Here is a 24,782-nt window from a genome sequence, read left to right on the forward strand (position 1 = left end):
CAGGAGAATCAAATCAGCGCTGACAGTAACAGGAGAGAGTTTGTCGGTAGCCTGGATTTCTTTTCTTTAGGCTGTTCTGTATTTAGCCTTAAGCACCAGCTTGCAAATGAGCCTGGGAGATGACAAGAAACTAGAGAGTACCTCTCTTTGTAGCCACAACTACAGATCCCAAGATCACCATGACCAAATTAGGACAAAAAGCTGTCACTGACGCACACAGGGGCCCCGGATAGTCTGAGCATGAGCACATCTGATGCTGTTGAACAAAACGTGAAACCGAAGAAAACACCCAGCCAAACAGAGGCCTTTGAATGGGTGGCTCCACTCCCGGGCCACTGGTGGGGAGAGTTTGTAGAGAGACAAAGCCTCGAGTTTCTAGGAATGCCATGTCCCAAATCCAGTGGGGTTTGTGAGGGCTTCGGAGAGCCCAGTGGTTGAACAGCACTTAGTGGTCATAGCAGGAAGTGGAGTTTTAGACTCTCCTAGCCCTCATCTTTAATCAAATTAAATGCTAATGCAACATTAATTCAGTATAGACTTTAATTCTGACTTTGAGATGACTGAGAAAGGATTTTATGATAAGCTAATGAGCTTAGGGCGATTTTAAGTACATGTATGGTTTTTTTTGTTTTGTTTTGTTTTTTTTGTTGTTTTTAATGTCCCATCATACCTTTGGGGGTTTTGCTTGGTGGGGAGAATCCGGGAGAGGGGCACAGACCTAGAAATAGACAACACTGATGACAGTGAGAGAGACTGCAGATAGATAGATCAGATAGATGATAGACAGATAGATAGATAGATAGATAGATAGATAGATAGATAGATAGATAGATATAGGGTCTGTCCCCATCACCCTTCCCAAAACACCAATTATAACTCAACTGTGGGCATGTTCTTGCCAAAGACCAAGACTAACTATCCCATTGTGCTTCCCAGTAAGTACCCAACCTATCTTTTTCCAAAGCCAGGAATGGGGCACACACACTAATCTGTTTTTCCCTAGTTTACATGAGTGAAATGAACCCCAACATCACCACACTTAAGAACACTGGACTCCCAAGGAACCTAATCTCCCCATTCACAAACTATTTATTAATGACATTTTGAGGTGTCTGGGGCAGAATTGAACTGCTTAGTTCAACCACTGAAAATGGCTTTGAACTTGGCTGCACATGAGAATCACCTGGGTGAATTTTAAAACACATGATGCTTGGACCCCAACCCCAGTGACTTTAATAAATTTGGTCCATCCTATGATTTGTGAAACATGGACCCACAGATGCTGGAAAAACCGTAAAAGTGACTGGACATTAAACTACTCATAAGGACAGGTTTTCTTGATCCTGGGAAGACCATTTCCATGAACACCCCCTTTGGTAAGATGTCATGCAAATTGCTATTTGGGTTAAGTTACTACTATATCTTTAATATTCCTTGTTTGCTTGTTTGTTTGTTTGTTTGGAGAGCAGCATGGAGAATTAGGCTTTTTTCCCCCCTAAAATTATTTTCAAATGCTAAGCTCATATCCATGGAGGGACATGTGAGTTACAGTTTGAATATCAGATAGAGAAACAGGAGAAGAAAGAACAGATGGATGGGTCCTCACTTTACCAGGAGGGAGAGGCTGAGCTCAGATCCAAGTGCAACTTGGGGCACTACCCCTGACTTTGGGAACCACAGCAGTGCTGGACAACCGTGCTCTGCTCTTGTTGCCCCTTGGTACCTTAAGGTGATAACCTACCCCTGTGCCCAAGGGGAAGGTGTCCCCTGAAGAGAGGACACATTTTCTAAAGAGAAAATGAGGGCTGGAATGTGGGTCTTCTATTGGAGTCAGAGCACCCCACCCCACAGCATGCGGATGAGCCCTTCCTTTGAGGGCAGCATGTCCAGGAATGAGACATCTCATAAGTAAGGAGTCCAGCCACCCATTGTGCGCTACTCTCCGGTTTCCTTCATTGACCTTAACCCATCAGAAGAATTTTATTCAGAATTATGACCTTGCTTCTCTTTGGATTTAGGGGGAGTGCAACAGTGGGGAATCAGACAGCATTTTTTGAGCTGCAGGAGGCAATTAACCTCTGACCTACTTTTGGACCCTTCCTCCCTTCACTCCGATTGACTCCAGTGCTCTTATCATCTCTTCTCTGGACTACAGTAATAGCCCTTAACCGATTCACCCCATCCCCCTCCACACCATCCACCATACCCCTAAGACTGTGATCTTTCTAAATAAAATTAGGTTACTTCTCTGCCCAGCCCCTTTCACCACTACCTAGATCCTACAGCACAAAAGAAGTCTGAAGTCATATGTTATTTTGGTTTTCCTCTTCCTCTGATGCCCACCTCTCCCACCTCCCTCCTCCAGGAGCGTGTTGACACCTGAGTATTCTTCCACATGTTTCTCCACACTCAGAATCAAACACACATAGAGTCATCACGTTACACACACTCTCTCCCTCAACAATGCCTCACGGAAACCCTCCAAGTCACCTGGTTTAGCGGTGATTTAATTTTGGAATGGTTGTATAATATTCCATGGTGTATTTGTTCAGCCATTCCTCTATCGATGGGCAATTACTTTAATCCATCCCTCCTTTTTGGCACAAAGATTGATGCCATTTGAACATCTTTGTACCTGCATCCTTATGTATTAGTGCTGTCATTTCCATGAGCTACATTCTCAGGAGCAGGAATTGTCTCTATTTTATCAGATGCTGCCAGACTGCTGTGTGCCTTTTTGCAGCCTTCTTCACAGAAGCCCAGTTGACTCCCAGCACAGTTAGTGCCATCTTCCTAAATGACCTTAATCCTTGATCCAATACTTAACCCCTCTTACTAAGGGAAGATATCACTGGGCACCCAGGTATGACGTGGGAGTGAGATGAAAGATGCTGGAACTACACATTGAGCTGCCATGAATTTTGGGGGCATAGGGAAAAAGCACAAGGTCATTGAACAAAAGGGAAATGGAGGGTTTATACCACATAATAATGGTGTCTTTGGCTAAGACTCACTCTTGTAACACTGGGGCATGAAAAATGGATAATGCTGAATCTTCTCAAAATTCCTCTCTTTCTAAACCAACCCATCCCATAATAACATGGTTTCCCAGCAGCTTGAAGTATTCCATGTGCATCACTCTGCTTTTCTCCCTGTAACACAAAGACATCTTTAGTCCCTATCCAAGGAGCCCAACACCTGGCCAACCAAAGGGAAAATGTTCCCCCAGAAACTTCCAAAACACAAATCTACTCCCTTGGGGATCTTGCGAACTTTTCTTATACTTGTTTTAATTTTGTTTTTCATTTTACAATTTACAGCTCCTTTTTGATGTCCACCCAGTTTAGTAAATACCTGTCAGGAAAAGTCTACCTTGATATAAAGTATGTAGCATTACACACACTCTCTTCTCCACTGGCAGCGTCCTGCAGGCCTACTCAGCCCTGCCTTGTCCTGGGCTCGTCTGCAGCTACACTTGGCTCCATAAGTAAAGAGAGGCTCTCAGTGTCCAATCCCAGTACTGCTGGGCTTGGAGACAGTGTGGGTGCATCCAGGTCCCCAAGCCAGCTCTGTAACTTCCTTCACACATTTACTCTTTCCTCTTCTCCTAACCAGATACAGAAGTCATCCCAGAGGAGAACCAAGAAGCCCAAGGACAGTGAAGCCACAAGATGGCCAGCCATCCTCATTCACAATCAGAGCTGTCTGCGGAAGACTGTGCAGCCTGTCCCGCATCCTCTCGGTCACCCTCTAGTTTCCCTGCTTGAATATCATGAAGGAAAATGCAATGTGATTCCAGATGTCACCTTTCAAAGGGTGACTGTCAGTGAAAGTGATTTGAGGCCCAGAGAAACCCTTGTGTACCTTTAACATCCAAAACTAATCCTCTTCACACCAGACATCAATGTTAAATAAACAGAAATTTCCATTAACCTGCACCTCTGTACATTTATGTTTAAAAGGCAGTGTCACTCTCCTTTACATGAACATACTAATTAGTGTATTAATAAATAGCTGAATGGAATCAATGAGACATGTAATCAAGGTCTGACCAGGAGTCGGCCAGGTTGAAGGGGGTGGAGGGAAGGAGAGGGAAAGAATCCTATTAGCAGGTTCTAAGGAGGGACATGGAAAATCAATGCCCCACATGCAACTGAGATGCAGCCAGAGCTGACAGCATACTGAGGCTAAGTGCTTGCCCCACCTCCCGCCCCTAGACAGGAAAGCTCCTAGTGAGAGTTAATGTGACTAGCAGGAAGGACCTTAATTGGGGCTGGAAGAGCCGTTCAGAGATCACATCCAGATCAAGGATGGCAAAGGTACCCAGAACCTCCATGCTGGAGGTCTGACTCCTAGATCTTTATTTACAACAAGCAAGGAGGGTTGACTGAGTTCTCAGCAAACCTTGCTCTAAACAAGAAGCCACGATGGGGTTATTTGCTGGAGGCTCTTTCTTAGTCTTCCTCCCCTTCAGAAATCCTGGAGTAGCTGGAAGTACCTCTGCTGCAGGAGACAGGCACTGGGAGGCCAAGGGGCTGGAGCTCCAGACAGCCTGGGGATGGGCATGGGGCAGGCCCTACTCCTCATCAGCCCGTTTCCTGCAGCACACCTCATAGCAGGAGGCTCCGGAAAGTGAGACGGTATGAGGTTTCCAGCTGAAGCAGTGATCTGATTACTTGCAAACTCCCCCACTCCTCACCTATCCCTGCATCCCCTACCTGCTGGAGCTCAGGTCAGCATGGACATTTCCTCTGTCTGGAGACACACCCCTCTAAGCCCCAAAACTCTGAACCAAAGAAACCTGGGTTTCCATATCCTTGGAGATTAATATCAGGAGTAACACCCTTCAGTACAAAATCAATTAGGTAGGTGCCTGAGCCCCTTCTCCAACACCTGCTAAGTGATACTAGCTGAAGTGGAAGTTGTGTTGAGGTGAAAGAGACCAAAAAGGAAGAAATCTTGCCTTGGGTCCAGCACTGCCCACAACAAACCCCCTTAGGATGGTCCTGCCAGGAGTCAGGGGATTGGTTTGTTAGCCCTGGATGGAATTTGCGGATTGGGTTTCTGGGGTGCTATGGGGCACCATGCCATGAAAAAGAGGTTCTTCTTAATTCTGGTTCTTGGAGAAGCCAATCCTCTGGGTGTACCACATGAGCAGAAAACCTGCTGCTCTGAATACCTATCTCTGGCCCCCACATCCACAGCCCAATGATATGGAAGCAGAGTCTGCAACCTGAGGTCTGTTTCTGCCAGCCCAGCTGAGGCCTGTGACCGCTGGCCCTGGGGTCAGCCCGTTTCCTGGAATGACTGAGGAGACAGATTAAAGGAAGTGTGGGGACACGGGGAGGCACTCTCTGCCGCCCTTGAGCTATTTTCCACATTACTACTAATGGTGTTTTGCCCCAGGAGGCTCATAACATCACTGCAAGGATCTCCATGTTCCCCAGACCTGCCCAGACCCATCAGAAAAGCCAAAGGGTTACAGCCATCAGCTCGGGGCAGAGCTGCCTGACAGGTCCACAAAATGAAATGCAGGAGGGGTCAGAGGAAACTGTCCCCAGACCCAATCTGAAACACACAGAGCTGATGGTCAGGGACCTCCCTGTGTGATTTGAGAGGTGCTAGAAAAGTCCCCTAGTGCCCATCAGCATCGTGACTGGAGGAGTTGGGCATGCTCTGACCACCAGGGTGCCTTAGGACAAAGGATTCTGATTGGATCACTGGACACACACACAGTGAAAACCACACAGGCCCTGCCTATCTAGTTTAAGGCGATCTCCCCAGGAAACCAGGGCCTGGAACTGAGGACAGCTGATATGGCTGTTTTTATGATATCCCCTGTTGGATGCAGGCGAGCATCCAGGTATGTCAATGCCATGTGCACTGGACCCACCCCTCTGACCATGGATGGACCACTCTAGCTTTATGACTTTGCCACAGGCAAACATTAGCAGATGCCCCCTTCTGCAATGCTTGACATAATTATCATGTAGGCTCCAGACAATAATTACTCACTAATGGGTAGTCACTGCCTTGCATTAAAGCCAAGAGTCTCCTATTTGTTTCCCGTAAACCAAATCTGGAGTCCTGGGTGGTAAACCTGAGAAAACCGGCAACCATCGCCACCGCCTGGCAAGAAAAACACATTATCTAAGATATCAATGGAGGTCCTATGAAAACAATGTATGTTTACATGTGTGCACTGGCAAAATGAATGGCTGAACTGAGTACAGATTGGATCTATAAACATGTTTGTTCAATCTAAACTCCAGGCAAATTCTGGATCTTCCAAAAATGAAGGCATCTCTACATCCAATCTTAAATTTTTTTTAAAGAAGTCTTACTTAGAGGGAGGATCAAGATTGATCCATGAGACCAGCCACCTGCCCTCCTTCTCTTCCCATTTGCTTGTAGAACCTCCAGGAGGTAGGCCCGCTGAAGCCCCATGTTACAAACAAATGTGACTATTTGTAAAACAAGAAAACTGAAGTGCTTTAATCCAACACAGAGTGGCAGGAAGCATAACTCAGATGCTTTAGGTATCTGAAGAGTGGCAATAATGTCCAACAATACAACGCCTCCACTTAATGAGCATTTACTATGTGCCAAGCTGTGTGTATTATGTCACTTAATTGTCAAGAGCCCTGTCATGTATTATTTTACCTTTTTCATAATAAGGAGCACGAACACACGAGAAGACAGGTAATGTTCCCAATGTCATACAGCTAAGGAGCCAGGGTTTGGTGATGTCCATAATTGACTTTAAAATACTTCTGCTTCAACAGTATGGCATAATGTATGTAAGTTAGTTTTAATCTACACACAAGAATGATTAGTCAACATCTGAAGTGCTGTCATGAAAAATGCACACTCCAGGCTTGGTGAGTTAGCTTTTAAAAGACCTACATCAGAGTTCACCCTGAGTATTTCAACTACACTATCTCAATTGGCACTCCCGGTTTTATTAAAGAGCATAAGAGATGTTAGAAATGGTTTTTCAATGGAACATAAAAAAACAGATGATTGGTTAGAAATACTGTCCAGGCCCCTCTGCCCTATGGGCACAAGAATCTGGCAAGTCCAGAGCCCCCTGTGGCTCCGTTCTTGGCCTAGGGCTCCCATTAAGTCTGCATTTCATATTTCAAAAGATTTTGTCCTCTGATTTCACTAGAAGGTGAGCTGAAACCTGCAACCAAAATATTGTTGTACCTGCTTCATGTAAATCTTTTTCCAAAAAAAAAAGTAAAAACTTTTTCAGTCACTGTTATAGAATAAATGTTTGTATCCTCCCCAAAAAATGCATATGTTGAAATTCTAACCCCCAATATTAGGTGTGGCCTTTGGAAGGTAAGTAGATCATGAGGGTGGAGCCCTCCTGAGTGGGATTAATGTCCTTATAAGAAGACAGACTTTATCTATCTATCTATCTATCTACCTACCTATCTATCAATCATCTATGTCTCTTTCTCTCCCCTCTTTGCCCTCTTTTTCTCCCCCATGTGAGGATACAATGAGAATATGGTCATCTGTAGACCAGGAAAAGAGCCTTCAACAATAACCCAACAATGCTGACACCCTGATCTCAAACTTCTAGTCTCCAGAACTATGAGAAATAAATGTTTGTTGTTTAAGCCACCCATCTAAACTGACTAAGACAGTCACTAAGGCAGTGCTTCCCAAAATTTCTCACTTCCCAGCATATACAGAAAATGATAATATTTGTACTATACCCTGGGGCCAGAGAAGGCTGGCCCGGGGCTCTGCCTGTTGCTGTCCCACGTGTACACCCTCAGGGTTGAGGGGACTTGCTATCTCAACAAATCTGCAAAGCCTTTCTCTGGCACTAGTAGGGATAGAAACCCGGGTCTGCACTGAGCTTCAATAACAGGTTGTGTGACTGCTTTTGTGTCTGCTCCGTAATAAAGATTGGTAGGTATGTGGACTCAAATATGACACTTGCTTTGTTTGGAAGACTGTGGAGGAGGAAACTCTCATCTACCTGTAATCATTGGAAACTGAGCCCCCAACTAATCTGATTATTGGGAATGGCCAGGTTGCAATGCCAGGTCTGTCTGCCTCCAAAGTCTATACTGGGTCCTCAATGCTCCCTTGCTTCTGGGCCTAAAGAAACTTAATCAATGGTTATTTGTCAAACCTACAATGGAAGCTCTCCAGGAAATGCCATGCCAAAGGGTTCTGTCCTTGGTGCTATGCAGCTTTACATTTTTACCAGTAATTTGAATGAAAACTGAGAGTCACATTTATCATATTTGCAGATGACAAATTCTAGAATTTAGGAAGGTCAAATGAGAAACTATGAGAGAAATCATGTGGTATTACTGTAAGGCTTTTCCTATTGATGATAATGACACGTCGTTCAAAATTATCTGAGCAGGCTGGAACAGGGTCTAAACTGGACCCCAAAATGAATTAGATGTGAAAAACATAAGTTTCAAAAAATATTAATGGATAAAGTACCAGATGGCAAAAGTTCATGTAAAATATACACCAATTGAAGGTGGGAGGAGTTTAGAGACCCAATGGTTATAAACCAGCAGTGAGGTGGGGCTGCCCCTAGAGCTTAGAGGACCCTCTGACCAACAACCCGGATATAAGATGAATTCTGACACTGGGCTTTGCTCCCCCACTTCCTGAAGACTCTGACCTTCTGCACACATCTGCCCCAATGTCAGATATGCATGAGTAGCAATGAGCTGTCAATCGATGTGGAAAGTAATCAAAAGAGAAAGAGGTCTCCATCATGTGCTACCAAAACTGGGTTGTCCCACTCCTGCAGACACCCACTAGCCAGCACAGCCCAGATGCGTGGCTCAGAGAGAAGAAGTGGAAGGAAAGTTGATAAAAACCTGAAATTTAAGATTTTCTTCAAGGAAGATAGAAGGAGTGGGGGGAGAGGGGACATAAAGCAGTCAATCAACTACCCTGGGGCAACCGTTAGTGCCTCTAAATAAAAATCTCTTTATGTCCTTCAATTTCACTTTGATGTTATCATTTTTATTTTTTTCACCTTTGTGAAACCTTAGAACCTTCTGGCCAAAGACAACAGGAAGTCAGCCAAGTTTAATAGCGTTTTCATTTTGGGAACGAAGTAACAGCAGTTCTTACTGTTGATTTGTTATCTGCAAATTTGATTGTCCTGGCAGACAATATGGTAAGTCTGTGGTCAAGACTGAGACTCAGTAGATGCTCTAGTCATAACCCATTGCTAAGCAATGTGGACTAAAGAGAAGACTAATCACCAGTGCACATCCCTCCCTGTATACAGACTTTTCGATGAGGCTGCTTCCCCCTTCCTGTGGATTTTCAGGTGATTCCGGATGTATGATGCCTTCTACTGTCAGACCATTCTAGCACCCCTCTTTTTAATCTCAGAAAACCAAGTGTAAGGTGGGGAGAGAGAAAAGAATATCAAGCCATCCTAATATTGGATCCTAAGGGAACTCCAACTGTGTATAAGACAGTTGCCTGCTTTCAAGAAGCTTGCCAGTGGAAATATGAGATGTAAATGCTAAAAATGCAAGTCAATAAATTGTAGGTTACAAATAAATTCTTGGCAGCCTGACTTTGCAGAGAGTCTCTAAGTATACTACTGTCTTGATACAAAAATATCCAGGCCTGGCTAACATCTGGAATGTGGACAAAATTTGTTAGCTGATAAAATTTTTTCCAGGCCTAAAGATTTTTAAAATTTGAAAATATAAATTGTGGAATAAAAATGCCATTCTTTTCAAACAATGTGTGCTGACATTTTCAGAAGTTACTCTTCTCTAGTTGGCCAGGTGCTATTCCTCAAGCTCTTTACTGGAGCTCTCTGAACACTCCAAACAGGGACTGTTCTAACCTGTGTAGGTGAGAACCTTTCTAACCAAATGAAAGCAAGAGAACTATTATTTCCAATCCCAGATGCCAAGAAAATACCATTTCACTCAATAATGATAGCCATAAATATAAATATAAATACAGCCTTTTAAACATATGTAGTTTGTTTACTTTCAAGTATTTGTCAAGAAGCATTTGTTCTTGCTAGAATCTGGTTCTGGAAGAAGGAATGAAGGAGAATCGAATGAGCTGTAGCACCTTCTTCATGAAATCAGGCCTTCAGGCCTGGGTTTAGCAAAGCTTGCTCTCTACTACCACCCAGCTCGGGGGCCATCAATAGCCAAGATTTTCTGTCCAATCTGACAGCGGGCACACGGTCAGCACCTCTAGCATTTGCTCCTTCCTTGGATCTTCTCATGTAAGCATAAAACCAGAATCTCCTTTGAGGACATTTGATAACCTGCCAGTCAGTGGGAAGCCTCTACAAAGACACATAACAGGGCAAGGTGGCAGAAAAGCAGAGGCAACAGTGATTCCCTACCTTTGTCCCAGACTCAGAGGCAGCTTTTGAGAGGATTCAGCTCTCCATCCCTAGCGGAGAGAGCCATGATGCCCAAGCACCGCCCAGGGCAGCGTGGACTACTCTATTTTGGTTCTGACCACAGTTCATTGCAATTACGTTACTTCCTCTCTTAGGACCCCAGCCCTGCCCTTTGTCCCCTACTAAGGAAACAAGTTGCTACCAGATAAACTGGGGAAAACTGCTGAGTTCCCTGAGACCAAAAGAGTAGCTGCGTAAATATATTGGGCACTGAATGCAGTTGATAAAATGAACAAGGGCTGGGTAGAGAGGCATGAGGAGGAAAGAACAGAAACCCTGTCATCTCTGTGGGGCTCTTCAAAGGTTAGAGCTCAAAAATACCTTCCCTGCCCCTGGTCCCTCTCCACAAGAGAGCTCACACAGTATAGACCACTTTTATTAGCAGCTCTGAGAAACCCAGAAGCAATCCAGAGAACAAATTAGGTCCATTGTTTCCCTTGAAATTGCACTGCAATTTTGCAGCTAAAGACACTCTTTGGGGCTGAATTCCCAGGGTTCCCTCATCCTAGAGGACTGGTCTAAACTGTGACCAGGCCCATCAGACACCTCGCACTGTCTGAGGACCCACACCCCCAACACAGCCTGGGGGTTGACAGGGCCTGGGTAAACTTGAAGGAGTTGGGCATTCCTCTCTCCATACTCTGCTCAAACTAAATGGCCTGTTTGCTAGAGATTCCACACTACAAACACACGAATAGAGCTCAGAGCGCCTACAAGTTTTGCTATCAGACACTTCTACATCTCCCGCCATAAATAGGGGCTAATAAGTTACAAAGCTTCCCTGCAGAATGAAAAGCACTTGACACCGATAGATTAACCCATCTATTTGTTCCCACATATTAGGAAGATTGATTAGGCACTGTTTGAGTGCCTACTAGGTACTAGACTGCTGGTATTTTAATGCAAATGCCTTCACCATAAATGTGTGAAGCAGAGGTAGGACAACCGAGTGGAATCAGGGACCTGGAGAGGCACCCTCACCTAATGACATTCAAATAATACAAATGTTTCTCCAATGTTCTTCAGACCAAGCGAAGCTTATCTACTGGTGAGATCCTACATGGAGGCCTTGATTGTACAGGCTGGTTCCTATACCCAGACAATCAAGACATTATATCTAAAGGGCAAGGTCAAAATTTCATTCATCTCATGGAGTAGGAGCTTTTTTCCACAGACCATGCTACTTTGAGTGTGTGCTTATTGAAAATGAGGTGCACGTGCCAAGAAAGGGAACGAGCTAATACCCAGAACAAAGGCCTGGTCATTCTCCATCGCTGAGTTCTAAATCTGCCTTTATTCCTTAATCTTGCTCCATAATCATCTGTGCACAATTTAACCTTCCATTGGAAAATAGTGAGGATGTCCTAAGGCAAGGTGAATGCCTGGATATTTTCAGAACAATCTCAAGCAAAATGTTCAAGACAGTATGTTTAATTCACAATATGAGCCACATGAAAAATGTAAAAATCTATATGTGGGTCTTCTCACTACTTCACTAAGCTTCTGCCAGATCCCAAAATGAGCTTCCAAGTCTACAAATGGGATCAGAAGTAAACAGCATAGTAGCATTGAGATGAAGCTGCCAGGAACACAAGAGCCAAATACCCACTGGCCTCCTGGTCGCCTCTACCTGAAAATCCCATATGCACCTCAATTCAACATGTCCAGGAAAGACCATATTCTCCCACCACTCCACCTCAACTGAGTCTTGGTCTAGAAATCTCTAAGTGAATGGTGTTACCTTCCACCAGGTGTCCAGCTTGGGCAGTATGCCTTACCCCTACCACCTTCACTGCCCTAATTACCATCTGTCAGCTCTAACTCGAGGTTCCTCTCAAATCAGTCCCTTTCTCTCCTTTGACATCGCCTTTAATCAGCTTTCTCCCATGTTTCCTGTATTACTATAATGGCTTCACTCTGATTCTTTCTCCATGTGGCCCCCATAGTGCTTTTTCTGTGATGCAAATCTGATCTTGTTGATTCTCTTATTTGGAAATCCTTGACACCTGCCATATAAAGCCCTTCACTAGACACTTATTCTGGTCCTTGCCCAGCTACTACCTGCATTTGCATCTAGCCCCACCTCCTACCTCTGCTTTGAACTACTACAAGCTGGCCTTGAACTACTGCATGTTTAAATGATCTATTCACATGTGTGCTGTGGCCACACCAAGCTGTAGCTCCCTAATAGCAGGAACTAGGTCTTTCATCTCACTACAACCAAACAGTTGCATAGTGCATAGCACATAGTAGGCACTTAATAAGTATTGACTAAATTTACTAATTGATTGATCAATTAATTAGTTGATTAAAAATTTCATAACCTCTCTAACTATAATATGTAACTATATATGTATAGAGCAAAGTGAAAGATAGGCATCAAGGGAAATAATAGTCCCTTTTCTTCATCAGCAGCCCCCTCTAAACCTACCACTACTATCAGAATTCAGACTCCACCTCCTACCCAGGCCTAGACCCTGTGCTAACCATCCTCTCCCACAATCCCCTGCTGCCCCATGTGCAGTCTCCTTTCTGACCCTGAGCCAGCTACTTTCATCACTTAGAGCTCCTTGCCAACCAGCAGGAGCAGTAGAGGCATAATGCTCAGAGGCCTAAGCGTAGACTTCATCCTCTCTTTCTTGAATTTCTCTGACCTTGTGTGTAGATGGAATCTTCCTTCCAAGGCTCACCTGGCCCTTTAGCATGCATGCCACATCTATCCTCCCTCCTGGGCTTCAGGTCTGGACAGCAAGGGCTTATTTTGGCTTTAAAGAAAGAAAAATCGAGGCCTAGCCCAGAGAGGGAACAGGCTGGAAAGACATTCCGCAGACCTGCCCAGGATTAGCAGCTGGGTCTCCCTATCCCTGGCCAGCACATCATACTTCTTCAATTGCTCTGAAAAGGAAAACCTCGGGATTATTTTGCAGGAGGAAAAAATAGGCCTTGAGAAGCTGTGGCCACACTTCCGACAAACTCCATTCAGCGGGCACCGTAACTTACATAAGTGATTTCCTATTACACCACCATTTTCCCTGCAACATGACAGTCCTGCAGCCTCCTTGCAGTGTTCTCTTTGTTGTTTTTCTGTACAGATCTCCCAGAAAGAAGAATCAAATATGGTCCGAGCAGGAAAATAAGCCACATGACCCCCGCAGACCCAAATGCCTCTTCTTCATAGTTCCTCCTGAGATGAACCAAAAAGAAAGCGATGAATAGTGCCCCCTGGGCCTGAGCCCTCTCCCACCTGCCCTGTTCCCAGAGCTCTGCTGTGTTCCTGCAAATAGGATTCCTTTTTCTAAAAAAAAAAAAAAATGAAAGCCAACAGTTTATGAAGAAGAAATGAAGTGGCAATTTCCCAGCATGACTGGGAATCAATACAAGCTGTTGTCAGGGTTTTCCTTTCAAAGGGTGACTGCTGCCCTTCTCCAAAGTCAAGAGTGACTGAGCTCCAGTGCTTGGCTTACAACCGCTTCATCATAGCAAGATATTTTTAATTTAAAACTCACTGCATTTGGGTTGGAACTCAGCTGGGACTTGATTTACTGCTAATTCATTTCTACGATTCCTATAATTCTAAACTCAGTCACCAAACAGTTTAATGCTGATAGAATCACCAGTGCAATGCTTTATGAATGGGTGCCAGGGGAATTTTGTTAGTAAGTGTGTGTTAGCAACTGTTATTCACTTTGGAAAGGAGCACAGTGCTTGGGCCACGCATGGCCACGGCCCTGTAATTGGGTATGTGGGTTATCAGCCAACGTCCCAGGTGACCCAAACCCAAACACCACTGGGGTGATACCCCACATCCATCCAAACTCTCTCACGCATTCACATCATTACCTATGTAAGATGAATACTAGTTGGTGAAATGCTTTCCATGGGAAATTCCTAACATTGCTCTCCGGGTCACTAACCAATGGTGGGTAACCATGGATTTATAGTCTAATTAGAAACCTTCAGCCTCTCTAGGGTAGCAAAGCTTCTTTCCCGAGAGAAAATTTGTTTCAACCATCCACATTTTAGGGAGCTGTGTCTTACTTACTCAACTTACTTTGTTAATTCAGAACATTTATCTTTGCCAATTATATTGAAGCCTCTTATTCCATAAGTGTAGCTGAAAATATATATTGAGATGGTGAGTGTCATTACTCACGTATTTTGTAAATATCCACCTTGATCTAGTATGTGCAACCAAAAAGTGCTACTTTTTGGAAAGATTTCCAGGAACCTGTCAAAGCCCCCATCACACTCCTTAAAATGACCCCGTTAGAAGGCACCAGAGTTGCTAAAGTCTCATCACAATTCACAGCCATTTCTGAGATCCTCAAAAGCAAATGTCTAGGAAAAGAGGAAGCCAGTCCCTACCCCCAAAGCTGGGCCACTCAGGTCCCCGTTTTAATAGTACAGTATACTCGTTCTCCTGTTTTCCCTCCTCCAAAGTAAACTCCAACCTGAAAGCTCCGAGTTGTAGGCTAGCATCTCCCAAAATGCTTTCTGTTGAACACCAGTTCCAGGTTTAAATAGACCCTCATAAAGGGATCCCATCACCAAATAAGCTGAAAAATGGTTGGCTACGAATGAACAGGTTTGTCTATAACGGGACTCCTAAGCCTTCCATGTGCATCTTGAATCACCAAGAGGAGGAGCCAGCACAAGGTGTCTGTAAGACTTACTTGGCGGGGAATGCTTTTTCCTGGGAGAGAGCAGGCTTCAGAATGCTCTGGGAAACGCAGTTTGGTCGTCTCTCCCAATCTATTGGCACCTAAACCTAGAGCGAGTCTTAGGTGAAAAGCAACAAATCAATTCCATGGGAATCAATGTGAATAGATCATTGCACTCCACCAGCCCCCCAACCACTAGCACTCAGGACACTCTAGGGTGATTGACAGGCTCCGATGGTTCCAGCCCTGCCCCTGCTGGATAGCAGGCACCCACCACAGCAGCTGGTTCACACATCCCCAGTCCCCAGTGTTGTCCTATACAGGCCATTTGTCTCCACCTTTTCCTACTCCACTCATTCATTCTATTTACTCAGCAAATACTTACTGATTGCTTCCAGTATGCGAGGCCCTAGGTTAGGCACCGAGTATATGAGAGAAGTAAGAAGTGGTCCCTCTCCTCTACAGAAAGAAAGAAATCATTTCCATGCTACTGTCATCATCGCTACTGCCAGCAGCAGCTTCCTTACCATTATTTAAAAGCATGAATTAAGTTCCTGATTACACCTGAGACTGCTTTGAGCAAGGGCTGGTCCTGACCCTCGGGGAGCCAGAAATCTCAGGCAGACATGCGAACGCAGACAACATGTCTGCAAGTCAAAAAGTTGCTCGCATCAATCAGCAGCTAACATTTAGGCAAGTGCATTTAGGAGAGGAAGATGGGGTCAGTATCCAATGGCGAACAGAGCGGGGAAGGGAGTCACAGGCATAGTGCCACCATCTGTCCTTTGTCCCCTTGACCACCCCTCAGAGCATAAGAGTTGTAAAAAAGGAGAAGGAGGAGGAGGAGGAGATCACTTATGGAAAATATTTTATGCAAAAATGTCCCCTGCTGCTTCATATTTCAATGCTTATGCTTTAAAATAAGGAGAGAGGCAGAAGTCACTTGTACCTGCCCCCTCGGCCATCACCAGAAGAGCCTGCGACGTTCACACAGCACCCTGTGGAAGGCATGCCTTTGGTTAATAAGCCCTAAAGGCTAGGAAAGGAAAGCCTCTTGAAAGCTGACTGGAACCCATTCTTAATGTGGTTTCTGTTCAGGGTCCCAGCTGGGTAACTGTTGGTGTGGCTGCTGGTGCGGCCAGAGTCAGAAATTTTGGGGGCTGAATGACTTATTGGTACAGCGAGCCCTGCTTTGTTATCCGACTCTGCTCTGAAAACCATGTATGGCCCGGCCAGTGTGGCTCAGTGGTTGAGCATCAACCCATGAACCAGGAGGTCACAGTTTGATTCCTGGTCAGGGCACATGCCCAGGTTGCGGGCTCAATCCCCAGTAGGGGGTGTGCAGGAGGCAGCCAATCAATGATTTTCTCTCATCATTAATGTTTCTATTTCTCTCTCCCTCTCCCTTCCTTTCTGAAATCAATATACATTGAGTGGCCAGATTATTATGATCTCTGAATGCATAATAATCTGGCCACTCAGTGTATATCCTATATAATAAAAGGCTAATATGCAAATTGTCCCCTCGACCAGGAGTTTGACCAGCAGGCAGGTTGGCCAACCGCCATGTCCCCTCCCCCTGGCCAGGCTGGCCGGACCCCACCCATGCATGAATTCATGCACCGGGCCTCTAAAATATATATATATATATGTGTGTGTGTGTGTGTGTGTGTGTGTGTGTGTGTGTGTGTGTATATATATATATATATATATATATATATATATATATGAACTATGTATGGAACCCCCTATCCCAGACTCCCAATTTGTGTACCCACTCAGATCTACCTGGCCCCACCTGACATCCACCCCGTCCCCAATTCTGGACTTCAGCCATTGCCCCACTTTCTGCCATAGTGGCCCCAGGGATGCCTCAAACTATTCCTCTGGTCCTAAAGTTCATGAAGCCTTTCTTCCTTTGGGGCAAAGAATGGATCCTGCAGGTGTAGCACCATCAGGCCTGCAGTGGAGAGATGCCCCAGCCCATGGGCCTAATCACAGAGGCTCTAGTTTGACATAGCATCACAACCCCAAAGTGAGGAGAAGTCCCACTTCATGGGGTTAGTGGTACCCAAGGCATTGCAGTGCACAGGAAGGATCCAGCCTCAGATACTGGCCACACCTGTCCTCCAGGCTGAGCTACTGAGCCTCTGCCGCACTTCCTCGGGAAGATGTGGCTCACCTGGGAATACATTCTTTGTTTCTCTTCCTTTCCTTCCTTTCCTCCCTTTTTCCTTCACTCTTGCTGCCCTGGGATCCCACCCTCAACCAAGTGTTACCACTTCAGTTTTTGCCTCAGGCTCTGCTTTCTAGGGAACCCAGGCCAAGACTGGGGAGAGGGGCCCACAGGCCAAGGGTGCAAGGCCCCAAGCTCCCCTGTAGCTTTGACTAAACAGTCCTTCTTGCGTCTGTTCTGTGCATTAGAATTCCATATAAATTGTCATTTGAATAAAGAATTCTACCTGCCTACATGGTTTTAAAAAATTATAATCGGTGATCTGGACTAACCCCCCTCATTTTATTAGTGGTAATCCTGAAACATAAGGTGATTTTGTTCCCAAGATTCCTTAGCTGGTAAGTGGGAGTTGGAATTATCTACATCTATTTGTCTCCAATACCTAGCTTTTCCCACAACACCAGTGCTTTTTAACCAGGGGAACAGACCGGAATTGTCTAGGAACCTGAGGAAACATGCACCTGGCTGGACCTCACTCCTGTCTGAGAACCTCTCTGCTGTCTTGGAAGGTCAATGGGCAAATGCTGAGCATAGACTTGGACTTTCTGCCCATTAACCAAAATTCTACTTGAAACTCTAGTATCTATATAATCACCGGAACCCAGTTCTTTGTGTGTGCAACATGAAAGTTCCCCTGAAAATTTTTTTCTTTGTTTCCACCCCCCTGAATTTTTCAGTTGTAGAAGCCACCCCTTTATTCACAACCAAGAGCAGACAAATGAAAGTACTTGTCTCAGTCCAGCATTTTTCAGTGGATTCCCAGGGCCACTGCACAGATATCTACCTTTTGCAGCTTCACAGTCCATGTTAGTGTGTTTTTAAAGGCTCTGAGAAGTCCTGCAATAAGAAACCTCTTTGGCTTTGCTTGACACTCAAGGTAAACTTATTTGGCCATGGAAACTGTGTGTGTGTAACATCTACTCACTCCCACAGAACTTGCTTTGGGAAATTCGGCTGTATTTTAGGTTCACCTTCAGGAAGCAGGTCTGCAATGAGAGGGAAAAAATGAGGTCCAGGCAGGTATGTATTTTCTCAGATTCCTAGATGACTCCGGTATGTTCCCTTGTTAAAAACCATCTCTGCAAGGTGAGCTGACATTCCATGCAGTCTGGTTCAATTACACAAAGCCGCTGGCTGCTGCCCTGACATGCCCTCCCCTCCCGGTCTACTCCCTCCACAAGGGGAGAAACAATCAGCCAGCCCTGCTTTGTACACTTTCCCTCCTCTTGACCTCTGGGCCAAAGCCAAGGAGTGGTGTGTTTGCCCTCTAGTCCTACACTCCACAGTCCCAAGCGGGAAATCCGGCTGGGCTCCTACAAGACAAGTGCAAGGAGCATGCCAGATGTGCAACAGACCTTGAGCGGAGACCGGGAAGCTTTGACTAGCTCTGGCTTTCCTGCCCTGCAGTTCCAGTGACCTCTTCCTTGACTGCTTCTTCCTAAGGAAGGTTCTTTGCCCGTCAGGCCTCAGGAATTGATTCAGCTAGTCTGCGTTCAGCCCATCGACTGTGGAGATGCTATCCTCTTAGCTAGTGATCTGTTTTGTGTGGGAATGACAACATTCCAAAATCCAATTTGCTGTTGGGAATCCTTTGCGGAGAGGTAGGAGGAGAGCCAAGCCTCACTCGCAACTCGGGGATACCTAAGGTTTCACACACACCTGTTGGGGTATGTATGAGCAGGACTCCACACCCAACAGTGTCAGCCGCTCCTGTTGCCCCAAAGGGCCAGTGATGAAATGACAACTTCAAGTTTGGCAGAACCTTCACTCATTTTAATGTAGAGGAGAAGCCAAATAATTAAGGTCTGAAATATGAGTTTTTCTTTGGGAGGAAAAAGAACATCTAACCTCTAGAAGATCACCTGTGGCTCTTCCCTAAAATGTTGAGGCCAGAAAGGCTGAGTTCATGAGTATAAGACTCAGCCCCCTTTGATGAATTGGGAAATGGGGGTTTAAAGAGGACATAGGTTCACCTAGGGTCACAGAGGTAGTCCAGAGGAAAGGCCAGGCATTCTGAAGTTCGCCGGGCACACTCCCCTAAACCTCCCAAGGGTAACAACATGCCCCACACAGATGTGCTAAGGAGGCACACAGCACAGTGATGAGGAGGGAGTCAGTTTGTTTGCTTAAGGTTGGAGTTGGCTCCATCACCACCAGCTGAGGGATCTCGGACACGTTCTTACCTTCCCACATCTCAGCCTCCTCGTGGAGGAAGTGGGATAGTAAGAGTAACTACTTCTCTGGGTTGTTATGAGGAAGCAAGGGTCAACCTGTGCAAAGTACTTAAATGATGCCTCATCTGAGTAAGCGCTCCATAAATATTAGCCACCACCACCATCATTATTCTTCTCTTCCATTCTGTTCCTTTCACAAGGACAAATCGTAATGTCCACAAAGCCCCTTCCCTGGGGAGCTTGATGCCACAGGATCAGAGGCCAGGCGTCAGCGGTTCCTACAAGGACTCAGGAAGTTCTTCTTCCAAGCTACCTCACACCAAGCGGGAAGCCGCCTCCTCCCTCTGCCTCCAGGCTCTGCTCTGGGAACTAGGACCCCTGCCTGCCTTAGCTTTTCTGATCCATCTCTTACCACTTAGCTGCAGAGCCCCCTTCAGTCTCCCTGCTGACTCCACCTTCCTGCCGGGACTGGCAGGCTACAGCCTGGGCAGTGAGGAGGGAGAAGGAAGAGTGAGTAAGCCCCGGAGGAAGGAAGGCGATCTGGTAGGAGTTCCGGGTAGGAAGCAGCAGGGCTCGCGGCTTGGGGAGAGGCGCTGTCCCCAGGGCTGGGCACGGACCAAGCATTGCTCAATAGAGCCTATAGGGCAATTACCCTAATCATGTGCATCCCCCAAACAGCCTTTGATTTATTAGCACAACGTCCTTTTAAAATGCCGCTCTTAAATATAAATAACACTTAATCATCCAGCTGTCGTTAAATTCATGTTATATTGATTTCTTGGAGTGCCACAAATTTGAGGGCAAATGGGCTGGGGGATGTGCGCACAAAGCCAAGAGGTGGATTAGCGAGTGGTTGGCGGAGGGCGGGGGGCGGGGGGAGCAGGAAGAGGGTGTGGAGAAGGAGGAAGGGAGGTGCCAAGGCAGGGACAGGAGCCCCGTTCAACCGCCCCAAGGTCCGAACCAGTTTCACATTGGTTAGCACTGGACACAAATAAGAAGAGGAGAAGCGAGCCTGAAAATTAATGACATCTGTTGCACAGATGAATCACAGCTGGAATCATGGGAGGTTTTCTGTATGGCTGCCGCCCTCCACCGCCCATCATAAAGCTACTCCAACAGGTCTCCAAGGTGGCACCATCATGTAGTGCCTTCTCTGGGTGAGGATGGGGAGAAGCTGCTGAGAAATGCCTCTAAGCTGCTAAGAAGCTGGCTAGGAGAGAGATTGGCTGCAATTTCTTTGCATGGAAGCCTGGTGAGAACTAGGAGCTAAGAGCAGTTAATCACCCCGCCCCCTTAGCTCCCTCCCCACTTCAGGAGGGCTGCCTCCCTAGAAAGCCCCCACTGAATTCCCAGCAGCCCTCATTGTGATTAAAAGGATCAGGAGGCCAAGTCTAGGCAGACTCTGCCACGCAGATTTCCCTGTCTGCAGGGAGCAGCAGGGACGGAGAGATGCCGAGAAGGAGAAAGGAAACAAGTTGGCGGCCTCAGGTTCCTCCGGAAATGTTTGCAGAGCGTTGGTGGGCATCCAGGATGAAGTCCTGGGAGGACAGAGGCTGGCCCAAGCAAGCACCAGAGTGGGCAAGAAGGAACAGTTTGTGGGCAACCCATGCCTCGTGCTCACAGCAGAGCCGCCTACAGCACAGCTCACCAGCAGCAAAGCTCTGCAGAAAGGAAGCGTCCACGACGGGGGGTTTTCTAGTGCAACTCCTCCCAGAGTGAGAAGACCCCGGAGAATGTAAAAGGAAGATCACAGAGACATGGTGGAGAGGGAGAGTGACAATGTGACATGCTCCAGGGCTGGCTGGAGAGTCTGGGAAAAATTGGATGCTGTACACGCAGCTTTACACAGATGTTAACTAATGCCTGCTTTGTCCTAGAAACCAAATTGGTACCTAACACCAAGTGCAGAAAGTGTGGGGATTTTTGAACCATGTTTAAAAACAGTTAGCTTATAAGCAGCATAATGACTGCTGGCTTTGCATTCAAATGATATATCCTGAAGCTGCAAATATCTGAGAAAGGAAAGAGGGTAGAGAGGGCAGCAGAGAAAGGAGCAGACATGTGGAAGAGGCACAGACATTTCAGGAAGCTCTGTACCCCAGCTTTTTGCCCCTTCAAGGTCCCGTGGGGGAATGTTTACCTGGGAGCCACTCCCGTTGCTGGAGCTCACTATTTCTGCTGAAAACCATGTGCTGCTCTACACATACGTGGGACCTCCCCGACCACGCTCTCAAGGGGCGTGCTTGTGAAACTGCTCCAGTTCTCCCACAGCCCCACAGCCTGGAAGACAGAGGTGGGTCCCCTTGCCACCTATGGTTGGACGGGCTGACCGCATATAGCTAGGTTCTTTGAGAACCTGTGTGAATACACACACCCACCATTCTTAAAAGGAAAATAATGTTTCTTCCCCCTACTGGGTTCTCCCCATTGTGACAGCCTTGCTTTATTCCATCTACCCTTTCCAATCAATCAAAGGGCAGCTCACACAGCACACAGCCGGAATACAATCTCCCTCCCGGGGCGACTGCTCTTCTCCTCCCGGCCCGGCCAGAGACCTTTCCAGTAGCTTGAAAGAGTTTGAAAATAGCAGAGATGGCGGTGTGGAGAGAGCCCTTAATTTCAGCACCTATCTTTGGGGTTTGCAGAATCAACCAAAGCCAGTGCCCAGCACTGAGTTCCTCTTGTTGAAAGAGTGTTGATTCTTTCCTCTAATGTTCTGGAAGACTTCCAACACAGTATTTTTTCCACTGGTGGGTTTGTAGGACACTCTGAGCCTAGAATCTTGTAGAGAGGGTGCAAGCTTATTCCATTTATTCCCAGGTTGACCAACAAGGTACCCCAACAAGAGAAAGCCATAGAAACCACGGGACCTTGCTATATTTATGTTCAATTCCAAAATCATATTTTATTTGGATCTCGAATTCTTCTTTCAACAACTAAGCCCTGAATGAATTGCTCTTTGACCCCCAAATGGGACCTGTGAAAAGCCCTTTTGGAGCACAACCACCTCCTATCTCCTCCAGAAAAAGTTTGAATATGAGCAGCCTATGAAACTCCAGCCAGGGAGAAAAGGTACAGAAAAGCTTCCGGGAGCTAGAACCTCGAACCACAGGCTCCTGGAGAGTGAGTCTACACGGTCAGGAGCAGCCCGGCTCTGGGGGACGCTGGCAGACCCAAGAATGCCTTGTCTCCTTATAGGGTGGGCACTGATGAGGTCGTCATGAGAGGGGGACCCTCCTCCCTTCCTTCCTGCACTGCACCCTCCTGGATCCTCACTCCTAGATCTTTTTCTCAGACACACACCTTGAAAGGCATGTGACAGTTGTTAGCCAGAGACATGGGTGATCTTTCCAGTACCCTGCAGAAAAAGGGGAGGGAGGTGAAGGGGAGACCCAAGTCCTGTGTCCTTAAGCCCTGTCGCCTTGATGCTGCCCAGGACTGAAGACATGAGTAGGTCATACCTTCTATGGAGGATGTGACCCAACACCCTCCCTTGATAAGCAACACACACACCCCAAGAGGCGCTTAAGCCCGAAATCCCGGCACATGCATTCCCGGGGAAGCAGTGCCACGCTTCAGAAAAGCGATTGTGCTGCCTCTTACTGGGGAAACGCAGTCTGTTCCACATGCACCGCCCTACAGAACTGCAGCCCCATCCGCCTATGTGGCCTCCTCCCCGCGCGCTGGGCACCACGCTCTTCAAATCTGTCTGAATACCTGGCGGTCCATATACCATTAAGATCCCAAGGTGTTCAAAAGCCACGGAGCAGAAATCACACTGAGAGGGTCCCCAAGATCTCCCATTACTTATCCGTTTTTAAAACCAGCTAGGGATGCAAGGGGCTGGGAACTGAAAAAATCTCCCTGCCCGGTGGGAGGGAGAGGCAGTCATACACAGAATTCCACCCTGAGAATCCGGGGTAAGAGAAGTCTGGGTCTGGGAGCCTCAGAGAACACACACGGGAAATACCTGCCCTGGCTGCGCGGCACCTCCGCGGGGGTCCAGGTGCGAGGTGGGCAGGTGCCTGTGCGCGGTGTGTGCCTGTGTGTATTTGTGTGTGTGCGTGCGTGCAGGGGACTGGCTCCGGAGCAGCCGAGGACTCCGGGACCCAGCCCGGCATCTCCGCCCGCGCTGTCCCGCCGCCCGCCCGCCGGCTCCTTACCTGGAAGCGTCGCTTTGCCTCCTTCAGCAGGAGCGCCGCATTGACACTGCAGATGGAGCCGGTGCCTCTGCCTCTCGCCCTCCTCTAAACGTGTGCGTGTGCGCGCGTGTGGCTGCTCCTCCAGCCCCAGCCCGAACGCAAATACTCCACCGAGGCGCGGGGAACCCGGGAGGAGACGAGGAAAACGGAGGGCGAAATCGGAGTCTGCAAGGCTTGACAGCTCCTCTTTCAGTGTCCAAGGTGGGCGGAATGTCCAACAAAAAGGTCGGAAAATGTGGATCGTTTTCAAGCACCCCTTTCCTCCACCCAACCCCGGAGCCTGAGCAGCAGCAGTAGTGGCTCTGGGGGGCTGCGGTGGCGACACGGGGCTGTCCCCCTTCGTCCCCACCCCCGCAGGCTGAATGTCCTTGATGCCAAGCGGGCACGGCGGCGTCACTCCGCGCCGCCCATGCTCGCCCGGTCGGGCCGCTGCCCGGGCGCGGCGAGTGCGCTGGGGACCCGCCGGGGAGCGCTCTCGGAGCCTCTGCGCGCCTCCCTGGGCAGCGGCGGCCGCCCCCCGGCAGCCCGCGGCCGGCCGCGCCGCTGCTGCCCCCGCCCCCGCTGGGGGATTGGCCGGGCAGTGCCGAGGGGCCGGGACTGGGGGGCCGCAGGAGTCGCCGACTGATCCCCGGGGAGGCTCGGGGCTGCGGCTGTGGCGGCAGTGGCGGCTGACGCTGCGGCGGCAGAGAGCGCGGCCCCGGGCCGAGCCGGGCCTCCCGAGCGCGCCCCCGGCCCCCCGGGCGGGCTGCTCGCAAAGTTTGCAGGGGGCAGGGAGCGGGGCCGCCGCTGGCTCGGCCGCTGCCGGAGCTCCCGGGCTGCTTGCTGCCGCCGCGGCTCGCTGCTGCTGTGCATTGAAGCCCGGCCAAGCGCTGCAAAAACTCCAGCTGCCAGGCGCTCTCTGGGTCCTCCTCTCCTCCCTCCCGCCCTCCCTGCTTCCCTGCCTCCCTCCCTCGCCTCGCCTTCTCCCCTCCCCGCAGCCCGCCGCTCCCTCTCTGGCTCGCTCTGGCTGGCTGGGATCTCGCGGCTGACATCTAGACGGACCGAGAGCGGCCGGCAGAGGGGGCAGGG

At 47.8% G+C, this 24,782-nt stretch overlaps 1 protein-coding gene across 1 annotated transcript in view; it reads right to left on the bottom strand.

The window, feature by feature from the left end:
* PLXNA4 (plexin A4) overlaps window positions 1-24,550 on the bottom strand; it is a 418,177-nt gene extending 393,627 nt beyond the window's left edge. The window contains 1 exon segment of the mRNA XM_080663238.1: window positions 23,676-24,550. The gene's annotated coding sequence lies outside the window, so the exon portion shown is untranslated.
* Between the last annotated feature and the right edge of the window lie 232 nt (window positions 24,551-24,782).

This window comes from Plecotus auritus (genome assembly GCF_963455305.1).
Source record: "Plecotus auritus genome assembly, chromosome: 4".
Classification (NCBI taxonomy): Eukaryota; Metazoa; Chordata; class Mammalia; order Chiroptera; family Vespertilionidae; genus Plecotus; species Plecotus auritus.